Here is a 20,586-nt window from a genome sequence, read left to right on the forward strand (position 1 = left end):
AAGATTAACTTTTGAAAGTCTGCAGTGGTTTACAAAGCTTCAAATGCCCAGAAATCTACTAAGCCAGCCCATTTAAAGAATCTAAATACGCTTGCACATTTTTAAGCTTCCCGACTTTGAATATTAGCTTTGAAGTTGTGCCAAAAATGGAGCTGCCTTGAAAATGAATTCATGACACTGGAATTAGTGTTGGGTGTGTGGCATGCCTAATGATAATCTTGACCACGCTTGCCGTTGACAGCCAGCGCATATGGCGCTTCTGAGTCAATAATTCTTCAAAGATAAGATGCGCAGCATCTTGGCTCTTTTTATCTTTGCACACTGATGATTTGGACACTGTGCAGTGTCCAAAGACAGCCTGTTTAATGACAGATGGCATTTTTCCACAGCATAGAAAGATTGCCTGCAGATTTCCTGAGTCACACTGTCCATCCAGGAAATCTACAGCAGGAGCCTAAGTGAAATATGCTGAATGAAAGATTCTTTTGTTGAGATGCCAAAGGATATCACAGGTTTTCAAGAACCAAAGAACAACCTATGCTATGTGTGAGGCCAGGCCAGAAAATGAGCAAATCATTGAAACGTTGCCACTTAATGCTGTCACCTTCGTTGAGGCTTAAGTGGTCTACCATTCTGCCTCAACCAATTGTGTATTAGGACAACAGACAAGGGGCTCTTCTACATGAAACACACAGCACAGCTGGCTGAGTATCACCCATTTCTCCTCCGCCCCCACCACCCTGGTAGTCTACAGATTTAGTTTGTCAGAGAACAAGGACTTCTGTGCTAAAGGATTAACTTCCCCAGTCCCTCTTAAACTTAATTTGAAAATACTGTACTCAGTTTCTACAGAGGCTTATTCATCCCAAATGGATGACTTCATTTTATCCTGCTATGAGTCAGCCTGATATAGCGCTTCACAACCATATACACACCAAGCTACATTCACACTGCAGTTTGTCCCATTTTGTTAGTTCTTGCTTTCTCACAATGTAAAAGCCACTCGTGGAAAAACTAATGGAATGGAATATAGCACACGTTTAGTGCCCATTTCTGTGTTATTTGATTGTAGGAGGGAAATCTTTTGCAGTCCCCTTAACCCGGAAGATCACAAGAATTTTGAGTGACAATTTCCCTCCCCCCTTTCTTACGGGTTCATGCTGCAGCCACTCATGTGATGAACCATGAGGCAACACACCTTCACATGTTACATTCCCTGCCCATTTCAAGGCTCACACCACGTCCTTCTTCTTTTTGCCTGACAAGAAAGCATGTTGGTACTTCAGCACAGAAAGTCATGTCAAAAATGTAAAGCCTACAATAATGGCAGAATGTAGAGCAAGAGGGACGGCATAGAGGAATGATATGTATGAATGACATTCACCACAACATGGAGGAATAGCAGTCAGGATGTGACAGAACAGGAAAGAAGCGCTAGCCTTGAAGTCACTTAAACTAATACAATAAATCCATGAATACAGCACAAGTTTCTAAGATAATAAATTATTTTGCAGCCTCCAAATTTCACATATGGTTTTGATATTCATGGGTAGCACTACAAAATAGCTAAGTGCATGGCTGCACCAACAGATCTACTTGTGAGTAGTTTGCAAACTCCATGCCCTGTTCTGGCTACTCCACTTCATCTTGTATAGTGCCTAAATTTTTACTTTCTAAAGCAGGTGCTTGTTTTACCATCTTGTCCTTTAACACCATGGATGTTATTTGTGCTCTCCCTTTCTCCTCTATCAATGATTTCTTTCTTTCATTCTTTCTTACATGCTTGTTCATCTATCTACACATTTTCCCTAGAGACCTATCTCTCCTTTGGTGTTGCACAGCCAGTAGCTATTCCCCCCACCAAGACAGAAGATGGTTAATCACATTCCTACATGCACAGGCACATACATACACTGAAAATAAAATAAAAAAGGAGCCCAATCCATTAATGGCTACAATTCACCAGTGTAGCTTCAATTCACACCTACACCATGTCTTGATAGCATTCATCATGCCCATTTAATAGTAGTTAATTATTGAAACTGTGAGGGACACGGGTGGCAGAGTGGTCTAAGAAGGTCGGCAGTTCAAATCCCCACAACGGGGTGAACTCCAGTTGCTCAGTCCCTGCTCCTACCAACCTATCAGTTCGAAAGCACCTCAAAGTACAAGTAGATAAATAGGTACCGCTCCAGTGGGAAGGTAAATGGTGTTTCCATGCGCTGCTCTGGTTCGCCAGAAGCGACTTTAGTCATGCTGGCTACATGTCCACATGTCCACATGCTGGCCAGAAAAACTGTCTGCGGACAAATGTCGGCTCCCTCGGCCAGTAAAGTGAGATGAGCGCCTCAACCCCAGAGTTGTCCACAACTGGACCTGATGGTCAGGGGTCCCTTTACTTTTATTGGAACTGCGAGGAGCCGTGCGTGGCAGAGCTGCTTCACTGCCAGGTGGAGTTGCTGCAGTAGGGGGCATGATAGCCCACTGGCAGGCTCTCTTGCTCCCCCTTGGCCTCCAGGGTTAAGGGTTAAGGGTTGTTAAGGGTGCTGGTAACTGTAGTTCTGTTAGGGGTCTCTGCACAACTCTCAGTGCTCTTCACCAACTACAGTTATCAGGATTCTTTGCAGGGGAAGCCATGGGTATTAGAGTGCTTTCAATGTACTGGGTGGATGTGATGTCAAAAGTCAGGATCTCCTATTGTTTGTTGTTTTAAGAGAAAGCTGTTTGTGCCTTCCTTGTTCTAGTATAGTTTATAATGGGCATCTCATGCTTAATGGAGATGCATATCAAATGCCAGTACCATGATTCAGTAAGGGTGAACCACCCATTGACACATTGATGGAAACATGATTTGGGCTGCAATCTTAAACACGTTGACTGAATAAGTCCCATTGGGTACAGTGGGACGTGCTTCTGAGTTGACACACACAGGTGTTCACTGTGAATTCCTTGTAATGCTACACATGCAGATCATGGTTGCATGGGGGGAAATACCCTCATGCAGCTCCTACAACAAGGCAGGTGGGCATCCATAGATTCTTCCACTTACACTATGATGTGTGGCATATATGCCATAAATATTCAATCCTAATTCTACCTGAAATGGGGGTGGGGACCAATCAAATATTTTGAAACCATGATTTTAATTCTCAATATCAGTTTTCATTAATGGTTTTCCAAAAAAAAAAAAAAAAGAGTATTTTATGGGAAATGAAATTGAACTGGGAAAATGGGTGTCAGGGGGTTCCTCCCCAGCTATTTATTTATTTTCTGGTTGCATATCCCACCTTTTTATCCAAGGAATTCAAGGTGGCACACATGGTTCTCCCCATCCTCATTTAATCCTCACAACATCCCTTTGAGGTAGGTTAGGCTGAGAGGCAGTGCCTGGCCCAAGGTCACCCTGTTGGCTTTGTGGCTGTGCGGGGATTTGAACCCTAGTCTCCCAGATCCAAGTCTGACACTTTAACCCCTAAATCTCATTTGCAATATTTTCTCCAATAACTTGAGCAAATCAGATACCAAGCCCTAACCCTTTGCATCCCCAGAGAAACAAGCTTCTCAAAATGTCTTTTCTACTCGATCTCAAGTACTAGGAAATGTCTCCTAGTACCATTAGTTAAAACTTTTGTGGTGTGAACAGGCAAGCGATTTCTATCAAAGGCAACAGAAAAGTAGTTATTCAGCTTTCAAGTTTGGGAATCCCTTCTCTTGAGATACCACCATCCTGCTTGGAGAGTTTTCATCTCTCCCTCTCCTGAAAGTATGTTGAAAACCTATATATCATAGTCTGCAAAGAGTGACACACTTTTAAATTTTCTTTTAATGTGTTTGTTTAATTGATTTCTTTTGAGGCAAATGGAAATTTGTCACTCAGCAACAGCTGCCACAGCTCTCCCCCTTCTTTTTCTGGAGTTTGCTAAGCATCAGCGTTCCAAATGAGCCTGAATCTCCAGAGGAAGGAGAACGGAATCAGAACACGCATTGTGTCTCTTTAGTCAGAATTCTGTTCCCAGCCACCTCCATGCCTCCCCTCTCTGCTAATGTATGCCTGCCTCTGAGGCGAAAACAGATCTACGGCTCCTGTCCTTGTTCTGAATGAGAATACATTATTCGCCAGCTCTGTTTCATTAAAATTATTCCACTCAGCTGTGAAAACAGACTAGCAATGGATTGAATGAGTCGCCTCTCTACCCCAGATGCTGAGGAGGTGGGCTCTTTAAATGTCATGGAATAAATAAATAAACAATCTGCATTTGGCAGAGGAAATATATATATGCAGGGAAATATATTGAGAAAACTGAAGGCTATATATATATATAGCCTCCAGTTTTCTCAATATATTTCCCTGCATCCTAATTTAGATCAGATTAATTAATTATATCTGATTACCTGTAATACAACAGTTGCATTGACAAATGAGTTATCTGTGCCTTTGAATAATTTGGATGCTTTTTCTCTCCAAACATATATCTGTTCACAGATGGCACTTTAGAGTCATTGCAGACTTCCATGAAGAGGAGAAAGCAATCTTATCCAGTCCCCTCTTCCAACTGCAGCCACCCACACAACCTCAAACAATGTTTTAGCACAGAAGTCTTTAGGCTTTCCAGACTTGGGACCCACCTTTAACCCCAAAATGCATTTCTTAATCTTTTGCCATATATTTGTATGGTGATGGTGCTGCTGTTGTGATCCTGCCTTAGATCAGGCCATGAGCTGATAGCGCTTGCCCACCAGTATTCCAAGAGGGCAGCGGTTTTGGTCTTGTATAGTTTACTCTGGGGCATGGAAGAAACATTTACCCTTGCAACCAGCTGTTGAAATCATCCTTGGCCAGCCACAGAGGCTTGTGGGATTGCCTGCTGAAAACACACACTTAAATTGGCTTTTAAATCATGGCCTTTAAAAGGGCAGGGCAAGAGCAATGGACCGGAGTTAAGAATTCTTCACTCTGGACCACCTCCAAAATATTTAAGCCCATCAGTTGAAGACCAATGTTTCAGAGGGTATCCCAACCATCCAAAGCAGACTTAGGGACTACTGGGAGATTTTAGGAAAAGTGGAGGTTGGCTAGATGATGGCTATTCTCTGCCTTGGAGTCAGAGGCAGTATATGTTTGAACACCAGCTCCCTGAAAAATCCAGGGGAGGAGAGAGTGCTATTGTGGGTTGGCCACACATATCCAGTTGGCCACTGTGAGAACAGGATGTTGGACAAGATGGGCCATTGGATACTGGACAAGATGAGCTCTGATCCAGCAGGGCTCTTCCTATGTTCTTATAAACAATGCCTCACCCATTTCATTTGCAGGCACCTCCACCGGATTGAAGGAGCCTTCTATACATGAAGCAACACCATCAGAAACAACCTATTATTTTTATTTTATATATTTAAAACTTTTTCACAAGGAGCATCCATCATAATTCCCAATTGGCAATTGATGGGAAGAGAGGCCAACTGAAGCACAGTCTGGCTGTCTTGTACCTCATGTCTGCCCAGGAGCATCTAATCACCTGGAAATGAAAGCCTGGGGGCTTGTCTCAGCGTAAAAAAAGGTTGCCATTGGTCTTTTCCCACTTTCCCTGATAAACTGCACATCTAACATTACCAAATAAACACTACCATGTATTTTACATGTTTATAAACACTTTCCTCCTTCTTTCATTTAAGTTTTCTATAAAACAGGTTCAGACTTATGGATATTGCTGACGAATTTCAGCAGGGTTTTGAATTCTGTGAGTGATTTTTCTGTGACCTTTCTAAATTAAATGTGTTTTCTGGACTGAAGGGCATTTGTATATTGCTGAGGAAGGCTAAGTTTAAAGGAGTGAGACTCTACATTATGCTGTAAAGGAGGTGAGGCTATTTTACAGTCACCCCCAATGCCTTTGGGGAATGAGTTCTGGACTTATATGCCAGCTGCTGTCTTCAGCAAATGCAAGACGAACTCCTGTGGTTGACATTTCCATTAGTACAATGGCATATAGCTGTTCCAAAGAGTCAGCCACACATTTAGTTAGACAGATTTTTGCAAAGCTCAGGCCAGTCCTAGGGGCACCTTTGAAGACAAGGACCAAAAACTTGAATTTGACCTACTATTGTGTGGTCAGTCAGCCAAGACAGATGAGTGCTAAGATGATGGGATAGTGCTTTAAAAGTGCCCCTCAGCTTTGAAGCAGGCAAGCAGGCAGGCAAGAGCATTATCCTTATACTTCAGTTTTATAAGGCAAGCTGATTTCTATGGAAACTGGAAAGAAGAGTTGTGTATAGGGCTAGTCCAAAGAGTCCTTGAGCTCAATCGACCAAAGCCTGACTTCACGTGAAGGGAAGTCCCTAACCAAGGGTTTGAGACCCATAAGCTACCCTCACCTAGTTTAGCCAGTTTAGCAGTTTCCCGTGGTGTGGCCTGGGTAGGAGCCATAGGTGAGAGCTGAGTGCAGAGTAGGGACCGAATGTGGACAAACTACACCAGAAAAAGCATGACATGTTTCCCACCAGAGGTACTACCCTTCCCCTGACACCCCTAAGCAGTGTATAGGATACACAATACAAAATGACTGAACTTGAGTTAGAATTATTAAACCAGATTTCAGTGAAAAAGCCTGCTGGAATAATAATAATGTGCCAGAAATTCAACTTGGGGAAGGGGAGGGAGGAGAGACAGATGTCTGACCTCAATTGCACAGGAGTTTCACAAAATGTAGCCCACAATAATGAATGTATGGCTCCTTGTGGATATGAGGCCTACACCAGAGCAAGGGGGACCACTTACAGTGGCTCCCCTGAAGACCTCATTTATTGGAGAGGAATAAGGGCCCAGAACATCTCTGACATGGACCCCTTTTGACTCCCAAGCTTTCTTCAGAGGCACCATAGGATTATACCCAACTCCATATTTTGGGTGTAGCCACTTCTGACCTGGTCCTGATAGTACTCTAGAATACATTCTTCTGAAGTGTACATAAATTACACTGCAATTCAGGACAATGGCTGTGTTGCCCTTTGAATAATATATTACCATCTTTTGTGTAGCAGGTGGTTGAACTCAGCGTTTTACTTAAGGTATAGATAACCTTAACTTTGTCTAATGTGTTGAAATGGTATTCAGCTGTAGTAAGAGGAGAGAGAGAGAGACCAAGCAGCAAAGGGCATTTTTAGCAGTGAACTTTATGATACATGCTCATATTTTAAGATGAATCAGTGAGCCTAAAATGCGATTTGAAGGGAAATATTTCATTCTGCTCTCTTTGCCATCATTTAATATGTTTCCAACACCCTTTGGGTCTATGAGCATTGACCTTTGCACTGTATTTAAAATGTACTGGCAGTGCTGGTGGCTGAAGGAAAGGAAAAGTGCCTTTATTTCACATTTAAAATGGCAAGCTAATGCTGATAATATAGGAAATGATCCAGAAAGGGAGGGGGGGAATCAGCACTTTCCACTCCCAATGAGAGCATTATGCACACCCTGGAGAAATTCTTTGTCTTGTGCATTGTGGTTTATATTAGTGTTGGAATGAACCTGTTGCCTTTATGGTTTTTTTCTGTGTCCAGGGCAGCTGTTTATCAGCTCCATCTGGTATGCAGGCTGAGACCCTACCTGCCGGCAGACTGTCTCGCCAGAGTGGTGCATGCTCTGGTTATCTCCCACTTGGACTACTGCAATGCGCTCTATGTGGGGCTCCCTTTGAAGGTGAACCAGAAACTACAACTAATCCAGAATGTGGCAGCTAGACTGGTGATTTGGAGCGGCTACCGAGACCACATAACACCGGTCTTGAAAGACCTACATTGGCTCCCAGTATGTGTTGGTGCTGATCTTTAAAGCCCTAAACGGCCTCGGTCCAGTATACCTGAGAGAACGTCTCCACCCCCATTGTTCTGCCCAGACACTGAGGTCCAGCGCCAAGGGCCTTCTGGCCATTTCCTCACTGCAAGAAGCCAAGTTACAGGGAACCAGGCAGAGGGTCTTTTCGGTAGTGGCACCCGCCCTGTGGAATGCCCTCCCATCAGATGTCAAAGAGAAAAACAACTACTAGACTTTTAGAAGACATCTGAAGGCAGCCCTATTTAGGGAAGCTTTTAATGTTTAATAGACTATTGTATTTTAATATTCTGTTGGAAGCTGCCCAGAGTGGCATTATCATTATTATTATTTTGTCATGGAGGAGAAGTGAACTGTGAAAATGTTGGGGAAAGAACTTTGACAAACGCATGCGTTATGTGGCAATGCTGTGGGTCACTGTTGTGCTGCTGTGGCTTGTTTTTCTTCTCTGACGCAGCAGCACTGGTGGCGCTGGCGCTGGTGAAGGTGCTCCAGACCCCACTGTGGCGCTCCCTCTTCCAGGGCACAGCACCCTCCCTTGCATGCACATGCCCCTCAAAAACAACTACCCCCCCAAAAAAACCTGGACATTTCATGTCAAATGCAAAAATCTTCCCAGACAGGCATGCTGGCCCCCCAAAAGAGGACATGTCCAGGAAAACCTGGACATATGGACATATGGCAACCCTAAGGTCTGTTTAAGCAGAAGGAAGTCCCAGTTGGTTCAATGGCACTTACTCCTACCCTAAGTCAGTGAGCACAAGGCTTCAGCCTTAGTGAAGCAAAGGCTCGGTTTTGATGGTGCAGTAAAAAACATTACACCACTGATAATTCTAACATTTAAGAACATTTTCAATAATTAATTTGGTAATTAATTCATTATAATCCATTTAGATGCAGGTTTTTAGATAGCCGTTGTTGAAAGTAGATTGTTCTGGCAATTAAGAGCATCTAGTACAGTAGGCAGTGAATAAAAGCATGCTTCATTTAAAATGCACACACACAAACACGCACAACCACAAATATGAATCTTGCCATCTGGCCTAAATAAATTTCACTACACCATTTTATTTTTATGGAATCAGGGGAACTGTCTGCAATTATCAGTTATTGGAGGGTAGTCAAAGAACTTCGGGGGGGGGGGAGGCAGGCAGGCAGGCAGGCAGGCTCTCCCAGTTATATTTGTACAGTTATTACCAAGGGTTAGTGTATGGATAGCACTATGGGTGCACTTTCCCCATGCCTCTATGGGGTGCGTTGTATGTGTACACCATGTCTGTACATTGTTGTGTCAGGGCACAATTGTCATCGAGCAGCATCTGCTCCACCTACCTGCAGCAAAAGGGGAGGTGAGATAGCATTGGCTAAGCTAGGATCAATAGCCATTTGGCTTCTCCTTACCCAGAACACCTCCCTAGGAGAACATTTCTCCTGGTCATTAGATCTGTGTATATAGCTTTATGACGATTCAGCATCCATTTTTTTCCTACCTTTCATTTGAATTAGGATGAATGTGTAACTCTTACTGATGGGATCGTCATACAGATGCCAACTCCCTAATCAACTGCTTGTCCCTCCATAGGGAGGGAGTCCCACACTTCCAGCATCATGAGGTGCGCACCTTTTTGCTGGGCACCATTGTGTTTCAGGTAAGCCAAACCCATAGAGGAAGACTCAGTTGCCTTGATTCAACAACTATCTTTTAAGTTACTGCAAGAGCACATTAGTTGGAAACATACAACAATCGTGATTTCAAAGAGGCCTACCATATTTGTAGCGTGCAAACAACATTGGTGTGTGTTTCTCTGCTTTGATCTGCTGGAAGACTTTAGTGAGAGATGTGAGCATCAGCGGAGCAATAGCCAGAGCAATGTTTTCAATGAACGTTTGGTTCTTCCAGAAATGCCGTCAGCTGCTGAGGCTGGCTACTTCTTACGATCCATGCCTGCAATTCAGACATCATTTGTGGTGGGGAATAATCTAGTCTATGAGGGCTTGTCTACAAATATGTCACTGTCTGTTTACCTTGCTGCGCATCAAATGGATTAGAGGCACCCCTACCTCAATATTTATTAGAGGAAAGGCGTGACAGAATCCAACTTTACAGATTCCCTGCTGCCCTGCCTAGCTTTGCCTCTGGCTAGGAAAATGGTAAAGAGCGAAAAGCCGACTTAGGATGCAATAATATGGATTTTGCTAGACTAGTCTAGAAGCAGCTAGTAAGTGACAGGGGCCAGGCCTTGATGAGGACTATTCTCAGCTGGTTGCTCAAAGTTAGATCTTTTGCACCCAGCTGCTTAAGCCCTTGTGGAATTTTAACAGACCACCAATTACACACACACACACACACACACACACACACACACACACACACACACACGGGGCTGAATAAAGTTTGGGTGACTTCACCCCCCTCCCCTTCCCAAGAGGCACACAACTTCCTTCCTTGCAAACAGCTGATGCTAGCATAAAACCTGGATCAAACAGAAAGCTTATTCAGCAATGGAGAGATACCCGGGAGCAAAAAAGAAAGAAAGAAAAGAAAATTAAAAAGTACACTTCCTTTGGATGTGTCAGCTTCTGTTATCCATTATGATAAATCATCCTTCCTAAAGTACTTAATATTATAATGAGGGAGGACTGTCAATATGAAGGTGGGGGCTGACTCTTTCATATGCAAATAACAATAATTTGCATGGAACCACACCTCACTCCTGAACTCTTGAACTCCGCATATGTAAAATAAGCTGCTTAGAGGGGCCCTGGATTATTTAGACACATCCTAATATTGCTTTTGTGTGCTTGTATGACAAATGATAAATGTTCCTTGTTGTAAGTGACAGCTCTAGCGCAACAATAACTGAATCACTAATGATGGACACACTTCCTAAATGAGTTTGTACACATTTTATTCAATATGTAGGGATAAACGTGCAGAAGCATTATGTACTATGAATAATAAAGGATAACTCTTATGATATAATAGTTTAGCTTTTTCCCCAAGGACCATAAAGGCCTTGACTTCCCCACCCCCAGGTATGACTTGTGTTTCTTTCAGCCATTTCTTCCATGCTACTTGCATTAGACTTCTTTCTGAAATGAATCCATATTTATGAAATAACAGAAAACGATGAAATGGGAAAGGCAAGCAGGTCCTATATAGCACTATTTCACTTGGAGATCTGATCTTGTTTTTCTTTAGGGAATTGGTGAAACTGTTCATTGGCTTAATGAGATTAAACTCTGCTCCTACGTAATATATCGGTGAGGAAAATAAATGCTTCATGGTGATTGTGGAAGGTGGTGGATTCTCCTGTATTGGAAGATTTTGAGCAGAAGTTGGATGGCCATCTGTCACGGATACTTCAGTTGAGATTCCTGCATTGCTGGGGGCTGGACTAGATGAACATTGAGGGTCATTTTCAACTCTGCAATTCTATGATCCTATGGCCGGTACAACAATTAACTCATTGTCACGTGTGAGGACTTTTTGCTTGCTTGAGAAGTCAGGTTGAATAGGCTTCACACACAATATGATAGGAGTTGTGGTGCAATGCCATATGGGGATCCAAGGTTGAAGAAAACTGGCCTAGAACAATATTTGAAGTTATGGGGATATATGAACTCATGTATCTTCATTCCCATGGGATATAAAGGGATCTCTCATGAAGTCATCAACTTTGATCACATGTCTTCTACTTACATCTTAGTTTAAGAATATTCAAATTATCTAACAATGACAATGACCACAATTGTCTTCAATGCATCATTGAGCTTTTCTGCAATAATTTTTAAGCCTCTTTGGATATTCCTTTCATACACCAATCATCTGATGAGCCCACCTCATCTCTTGAATCCTTCCTACTTCTATTGTACAAAATAAATCCATTTTGTCAGCTTTTGTGCACTTACACAATTGCTTCCTTAAATTCCACGTTGTTCGGGCTTTATTATGGCTTTCCATTTAATATACCCTACGTGATGTTGTGTTTTCTCATTTGGGCTTGGCTTCCACTGTTTAAGATTCCTTTTCATTTTAAAAATATTTTCACCACTGCTTCTTACTGATCATTCCTTCTTTGGTTGAGCCTTTGATCTGAAGTGTCTGTTTATTCTAGGGCAAGTGGTGTGGCCAGCTCTGCTACTAAGCAGAGTGAGATGACCACCTTGGGCACCTGATTTTGAGTGTCATGAAAGGGCAGCAACTTGTGAGTTGCTAAATTTATTATTATTGCATTTTTTCCACCTGGTGTGGGGAGGTGTATTTGCAGGAATTCCTGCCAAAAATAACCTGACTGGCCAAAGCTCATTGACCAGAGGAGAGGGGCATTTTCTGCTCAACTCCAAGCAGCAAATTATCTTGGGTTTGCCCTGAACAGAAGGAACCAAAGCCCAGGAGCAGGAATAAAGGAGAAATGCAGTTCAGTTTACCCTTTCATGTGAACATACTTAATCCACACTTTCCAAAACAATACAGAGACTGAAACACCACTACTCCCCAGATCTTGTGGTGTCATTCTTCAACCAAACAACATATACAAAACTGTGTGCATTATAAGTATGCATAAAAATGCATATATTTGTAGGAATAACATACAAACCTACCTTGTGCTCATGAAAATTGCTTCCAAAAATGTGTGTTTTGGGAGAAATTTGCACCCAAATGCTGGCAAATTCCCATGAAGCCTTTGAAGAAAAATAGCACCACAAACTGATGTGATCCTGTGAACAACTGAACTTAAAGATTGGGAACTGAGATTCACTGACATTGACAAGTTCGTCCGTCCCTAGTCAGGAGCTGAGGACAGAAGATGGACAGAAAAGTCAAGGAGCAGAGAAGCAGAGAACTGAGGAAAGGAGCTCATAAAGAGGGAGATACAGAGCAAAAAAGTATGGGATGAAAGAAATATTAGTCAAGTAGACATGGGCAATGGAGGCTAGCTTCAACATATTGATTTATAAATGATCTATTCCTAAGCCTGATTAATAAATCTACACAATAGCAAACAAATAATAAATAAATTATTTATCCCTCTTGTGTTCCAACTTCGGCCATTATGTTCCATTACATGATGCCTCCAAGTAGAGGCTGTGCTCATCTTTTGATTCCTATTGGAGAGAGGATTTCAAATTTGCATATAAATGGAAATGAAGGTAATGTGATAATAGCTTCAGTTAAAATGTTTCCTTTTTAAAGAATTAATTCATTTTTAATAGGAACAGTAAATATTTCAGTTGATACAGGGCTTTCTTTTTTTCATATATAAAACGACAAAAACCAACAGTCTTCTTGTTGTTATCTGCTGTGTCAGAAACCCTCATTAGAGGAGCCTGTCATTTTCAGTGACTTACAGAACCTTTCCTCCCCTCACCCCACAAATGTTTGTCACCAACAAAGGGAAAACAACATCAACCACACAGTTACTTGAAAAGTGTAGAGGCATCATACTGGGTTGTAAATAAAATGAATCGTATGCTGCTGTGAGCTTAAGAAATGCAGTCACTTGTAAAAATAACTAAGTTCAGCTTATTACTACTACTTTCCCTCCCTAATTCTACTGCAGATCTACCTACAATGGTTTATATCAAAGACAAAGCAATCAACACCAGCAGATCCACAGTGGCCCAATATTGCTTCAGGGAGCAGAACAAATGAATACTCCTCCTTGTGACTCATGGCTTTCATTTGAGGATCAGGCAGTCAAACTGCTTCCACACTGTGACTCTACCTGCTCTGCTGTCATGCTCAGCATGGTTTGGCACATGATTCCACCATAGAAATATGGGTAACTTCCATAGCAGACGTGAAATTTTGGCAAGAAAATATTGGGATGGAGAGCAACCGTGTAGCATTTTTTGAATTGTTATTCTTGTACCTCTCTCGTCACCAAAGGAACACAAATGAACAGCAAAGAACCTGCACAAGCAACGCTGACACCAAACCCTACATATATTAAGTAAAATAGAAACATCGTCACCCGACCCGACCCCACCCCATCTCCCCCCACCTCTTTCCCCCGTTTCTTCCTAATGTCTCAACAAATGAAACTGATTTGTAAAAATGTTACATGGGGGGGATACAAGAGGGACAGACATTGCATACTTTTGTAAATCAAGAAATAATAATAATAAAATAAATAATAATAATAATACATTTTAAAATATTGTTGTTCTTGTATTTATTGCTTTTATCAGTCACCCAATAACAACAGTTCTCTGGCCAATGCACCTCTTAATAACAATGTGCTCATGCATTGCTCCTCTGCATGTGGACATTGCAGCTTATAACCAAAAATATAGTAGGAGGGTTCATGAAGTGGAATTATCAACACTATGATACCTCTGGTACTGTTGCTGTAGTTATTAAACAAGAAGAGTCTTGCTGCTTCAGACCAAAAACCTATCTATTCTAGCATCCTGTCTCCACAGGGACCAAACAGATGCCTATGAAAAGCCCACAACCAGGACATGAGCACCATAGTCCTAGGAACATAAGAATTTATATTCAATTAGAGCACTCATCTATCCAGCTAAGTGCTATCTACATTGACAGGCAATGGAACTCTAGCATTTCAGAGAGCCTAACCAAGCCCTACCCAGAGATGCCAAGGATTGGAGCTGGGAACTTCAGCATACAAGTTATATACTTGCTGCTGAGGTGCATCCCTCTGCTGGGGTTGTTCACCAGTGACTAATATCTGAAGGCATGATACCTATGACTGTGGAGGTTGTATACCGTCATTGTGACTCTTATCCATTGATCTGGCGTGTGATCAAGGTTCTGAATCATGCAGGGTGAGTCCACGAGCACAGCTGGCTCCTGCTGCAGATGTTCAGCCTCAACCTGTGAAGGTCCAGAACATCCAGGGCATGATTGAAGGAGTGGGGCCAGCAAGCTGCCCTCATGCTCTTCCCATACACACCGTGGGAAATGAATGATGGAAAACTATTGAACAGGGTTAAAGTTTTAATTGCCCTGCATATGTGCACAGTGACCAGGGTTTATGCCCTTTCTTCATCACATGATAACACCCACACACCCATGGTGGGTACTTACCTGTCTGAGCATCTGAAACCAGAGCTGTGAAAATTCATCTCTTTCTGTTTATGATAACGAACCAGCAGGGCTTTTCTTCTGCCGGAACTCTGAAGCTCAATTTTGGCACCTCTCAGGTGGGCGCCATTCTAAGAGAACAAGGGAGGCATTCATGGTGAGTTCCACCACCATTTTCCCCTAGAAAAACAGCAATCTGTGATAAAAGGGCAGTAATAAGATAGGGTTTGTAATATTCTTTGTGTGTGTGTGTGTGTGTGTGTGTGTGTGTGTGTTTCTTTCCCAAAATGTTTCCCAAAATGTTTCCCACTCCATTTCTGCCCCCCTCCCCACTCCTCACATAGAGTTACCATTTAAACTCTCTTCCATTAGTAATATCCGTTTGGGTTGCATTCCACCCCTTCCTCTTAGTTTTCCGAAATAATTTGTAGCCGTAATTACTTCTCTATTACCCACTTACTTTAGCTATGTCGCCTCATTTGTTAACATTTCTGCCAAGAACTGTTGCTTTAAGTTTTTTTAAAAGAAACTCAAGTGATTGTGTGATTGTTGTTGCTGGTTTTCTTTTTTTATATAAAAAAGTGCAGACGCAATTTGCTGTGGGTATTCTTTTCATTGGGGATGTCGCTGTAAGCATTTTAAAAAGAACCCAAGCATTTAATTAGTATGTACTTGCTTCCCTGCTAGCAGGACATCGGCTAGTGAGTAAATGGATTAAGTTACTTGTATTGCCAGATAGGAGTCATCTTGACAGTTGTGTTTTTCATTCTCAGGTGTCTAGTTAAGAGAAACGCAGGGGTCCAATTCAATCTTTAAAAACTTTATCTTTGCCTAGAATGATTATGGCTTGGAACACAATGTGATTTTCCACAGTAAACTTAGCAAGGGATTATGCTTCTCCCTCCCCTTCTTCTCCTCCTGGTTCAACGATGAAAGGAATGAATGCAAAATACAAATAGAAGCTGTTCTGTAGGAAACAGTAGGTTAGCTGATATATCTTCCACTGGTTGCAACCTGAAATTCACAAATATTATATCAAACACTATAAATGGATTAGTGTCTTCTTTCTTTTACCCACTGATGGATAAGAGTGTTGTGACTGTGGTTCTTGGGTGTGTAAGAAAATATTTTAAAAGACTCCAGTTTACCTTATTTGCTCGAGATTGTATTTTAATTAACTATTTGATGTTGTTTCCTAATCTGATAGTTCAGAAAAGAAAGTAGTGTTTGCATTTGAAGCAGATAAGCCAAGGTTTGTACCAAAGGCTGAAAAAAATTCTGTGACAAGTTAATCTGTCCCAGCGGCATGGTAAATAAAGGAACAGATGGTGATATCTCCCCCTAGAGTTTCTTAGCAGGGGAGAACAAATACCTCTTCAAATTTGTGAGGCTGCTATTAGTGCTGCAACTGAAGTTTCTTCTCTTCATCTGTTTCCCGAAAGGTGGATCAGTTGATTTCACCCACCCCATGAAGTGTATTCATTCATACAACTCTCAGTAAAAATCCATGAGTCTGTGGTCAGAGAAGTGAATAAAGAGGCAAGACACAAGACAACTAGGTAGAAGAAGCAGGGCCAGGTGGGGTATGTGTGTGAAAGAGAAGGGGGGTATTTGGCCAGGGCCTCAAGTTGAAAGGGGGCCTTAAATATAACCACTTGAAAAAAAAATTAGCACTCAATGAATTTCAGAACTTGGTTTTCCATGTGCTGGACCAAAATATAATACAAAGGGCAGATCCACACTATTCATTCAAAGCACATCCAACAAATATTTAAAGAGCATGACTTCCCCCAAATAAACCTGGGAAGTGTAGTTTCCCACCACAGACCCACAATTTCCAGCATCGTTATCAAACTGAAGTTCTCAAGATTCTTTGGGGATGTCAAGTCCTTTAAATGTGTGGTGTGGTTTTCCCTGCTCTCTCAGCTAAGAGATATGTGATTTGGCAAAACTCCTTGTTAACTGGTACAGATTTTGCTATATTAAAGATCTACAGATAAAGGATGGTATACAGATATTAATATTAACAAACAAAAATATTTCAGTTTTGGTGGCACAAGTTTAGATCATGATTATATAAAGAAACCACTTCTAGTGACTAGGGTTCACAAGCTGGAAGTGGCCTTGGTTTTCTCTGGATCTCTGAGAGGACCTGAGTGGATGTTGATAGTGAAATAAGCTAGGCATTAGCACTCCCTCTCTTCTTAAGTCCCACCAATTCACAATGAGTAGGGAAGCTTTTTCTAAGAAAGGTGGTCCGGCCTCAAAGACAGATCTGGGCTGATGTCCTGGTAAGAATAAAGGTTAATGGATGAACTTCATCTTGCAACCTAAGCTGTCTCACAGAGTTATTGTAAGGATATAGAGGGATAAAAGTGCTGTCCTGAGTTTCTTGTTGGAAGGGTGTGATAGATAGGTCAATAGACGGATAGACAGACAGCTAGAAAAACATGCATTTGAGGGTATATATGAGGATAGTGAGACAAATATAAATAGGAATGTTCAGTGGAGCTAGGTAGAGTTGGCTGTACAGCAGAATAACCTCCCAGGCATTTAACCTCACCTGGTTAAGAGCTCAGCATCCATTACAGGCTTGCTTAACATCCATTAGGGGTTTCTGAGTGTTCACTGAGATTTACGGGTAATGCAAATCAGTTAATGGTAAAGAAAATCCTTCCTGAAATTGTGCACAACCTCTTTCGCCCTCCATTGGTCTGACTCCGCCTTTATGATTAGCAAATGTTAAACAGCATTTAGGCCTCCTGGCCACACATCCCTTCTTGATATGATTCTTCCAGAGGTTGCTGGAGCTACTCCTCTGTGTTTGTTTGTTTTTTAATCTATTTCCTTTGGTTGTTCTTGTCTCTTTTCGTCGCTGTTGTTGCTAGTTATTTATATTAAGATAACAGGCAGAGCCCTTAGTTAGAATTAGAGATCTGTAGAGATGCATATTAAAAGGCAGACTCTGGCCTCAAGTGTTTACAATCGACTTTTTCTGTCATCTTTCCCTATTCTGCTTTGTGATCCTCTCATTAAAATATAACTAAAGTTTGCATTCTCTTCTTTGTTTATCACCTCATACTGTTTTTATCCTTCCTCCCCATTCCTTGAGTCATCAGAAGGCATTTTTTCCTCCTTTGCCCTCATTTCTGTTTGGAGCAAGTCACAACTGAAACAGAATAGTGCATTGCTTCTCATTTCCTGCCAGTAGGCATAATAAACCAAGCAAAGCACTCTTAAATAGCACTGGGCAGCATGTTTGTGATGTTCAGCTTCTAATGTGAATGCTGCCACTGCAATGGACTCAAAATTTCCAATGTTTCACAAATGTTTCCCTGCCTGCTCTCTAGCATAGATCCCCTGCCCTGATGCAGCTTGACTGCCTTATCATTACAAAATGGCCAAGGTGTGTTTTTCCTTCCAGAAAACATTTGTGCAGTATTATACAGCTTCCCTGGCTGCCTGTGTCACCTGATTGGGTCTGCAGACTGCCAGAGTGGCAGTGTAGGTGGGGCTGTGTTATGAACCTGGCTTCTCAGTGGTGCATGTTACTGCCAGGAAGTGAGAAGCTTCATCTGCTGCAAGGTCAGCAGAGGAGCTGCTCCAATGTACACAGCACTGTCTTCCCAAGATCCTGAGCTCCCTGCTGCCTTGCCACTCCCTCTCAGCAACTGACAGGGCACGTGTTGTCGGGGAAGCCAGGCCCCCTGGTCACTACTGCCACAATACAAATAATCTGCAGAATGCAAGAAATAAAGTGCACTCAGAAGCACTCCTCTGCCATCACAATAGTAGATTAAAAACAAACCACTTGCACCCAACCAATGAAAAAGTCACTAAATTTTTCTCTTCCCTTTGATAATTTTTGAATGTACAGTGGTACCTTGGGTTAAGTTAATTCGTTCTGGAGGTCCATTCTTAACCTGAAACTGTTCTTAACCTGAAGCACCACTTTAGCTAATGGGGCCTCCTGCTGCCACCACGCCACCACCGTGCAATTTCTGTTCTCATCCTGAAGCAAAGTTCTTAACCCGAGGTACTATTTCTGGGTTAGCGGAGCCTGTAACCTGAAGCGTCTGTAACCTAAAGCACCTGTAACCTGAAGTGTCTGTAACCCGAGGTACCACTGTAGTTTATTTCTTGTTAATTGATGGAGAATACACACACACACACACGCACACGCACACACACACACACAGATTTTTTGCTTCATTTGTCAAAGCCAGTTTCCCCAAAGTTATATATATATTCAGAGATGTTCAAATGAATCATGTATAAACCTAGTGGAGAATATTCTCACAGTAGAATAGGTATTCCAGCAACTAAAAAGTCCCAGCTCCTATGTTTCATATCATCCCAAAATGCTGGAAATGTTCCTAGAATCTCTTGATTAAAGAGAACAGACATATTACCAAGGCCACATTACAATGTATGTAAACGTGCTGCCAAAAAAAGGTACAATTTTGGAATAATCCCAAACATTTGGTAATGAGGCATTCAACACATAATTAAATCTACCATGTAAAAATTGTGAGTCCTTAAAAAAAAACCACCTCTAAGTAGAATGTGTCCATTACTAATTTTGTAAAGATGAAACGTTGATAGTTATCATTTTATTTTTCTAATTTTCATCACATCCTTCCTACCAAAGGAGCTCAGCAAAGCAGTAAAAGAAATATAATATGTTCTATCCATTTTGTGCAATGTCTATCCAAGCTATGTTTCTCCTTAGGCATGTTGATGCTACAAACAACACAGGCATCTGCATAGCATGGCCATCTGGTTGGCCACTGTGTGAAATTCCCTAATACCTGCAGGGAGAAGTGACAGGAGATTTTGATCATCTCCTTCTTGCCCCTGAGACCCCCTATGTCTGCAAATCTGCTGGGGGGGGGCAGTGCAGGCTACAGAATCCTCTGGATTAGAGAGGGAAATAGCATGGTGGCTGCTGGAGAAGAAAACAAAGGGGAAGCCTTCTCCCATGAGTAGAATTTTGATAGTTTTAGATGTCACACAGCAAAAATATTTATTTTACTTTATCTTTCATGCCTTGCAGAATTCTTGTGGGATTTAAATGTAGAAAAGCAGAAATAGTTTCATTTGTTATTATATTACCAAACTAAGAAATTTTCCCCAACTGGCTTGTTTTCATTTCTCCTGGAAATGGCCATGTGTTTTGAGGACCAATCTAGGTCACAGAGCCACTCAGAGACTTAATTACATAATGTGACTCTGAAATGTCCGAAGCTTCCCTTAATCATCCTGATTTGCCTTGTAATTTAACACAAAGAGCTTTCACACTCCTGATCCTTTCCATTCTTCCCATTCAAATGGGACACATTAAAAGTTCAAGATGAGCTATTTTGCTTCTGTAGCATCCATCCATAGAGTCTCTCATTCTTCTCCCAGTGAATAAGATGCATACGCATATCTGTGGGCTCAGACACACGGGAAGCCCATCAACCAGAACTCCTCACACTCTATATAAAGAACATCATATATCAATATAACTAGGTTCACTGGTTTTGTATTAGTGGATGACATACAGAAGACAACATTGATGCAGGAACTATTCATCAACAATGTTCATATCTGGACCAAAGGTCTGTGCTTGACAGATTTTACCTATCGTGAAGGACTTGAGACAAAGCGCTCACCAGGCTGAAACAACCTTCCCTTCCCTTTTTACCTTTAGCTTTCATCA

General features: G+C 41.8%; 2 long non-coding RNA genes across 2 annotated transcripts in view; one reads left to right on the plus strand and one right to left on the minus strand.

Annotated features, from left to right (window-relative positions):
* Positions 1-20,586, minus strand: part of LOC309339437 — a 657,715-nt gene that overhangs the window by 16,976 nt on the left and 620,153 nt on the right. The gene's annotated exons all lie outside the window — the stretch shown is intronic.
* On the plus strand, positions 4,025-5,648 carry LOC309338313. The gene is made up of 2 exons (XR_014154863.1): positions 4,025-4,210; positions 5,314-5,648. It is a non-coding gene; the product is annotated as an uncharacterized lncRNA (long non-coding RNA).

Source organism: Podarcis erhardii (assembly GCF_964252035.2).
Source record: "Podarcis erhardii genome assembly, chromosome: 3".
NCBI classification, from domain to species: domain Eukaryota; kingdom Metazoa; phylum Chordata; class Lepidosauria; order Squamata; family Lacertidae; genus Podarcis; species Podarcis erhardii.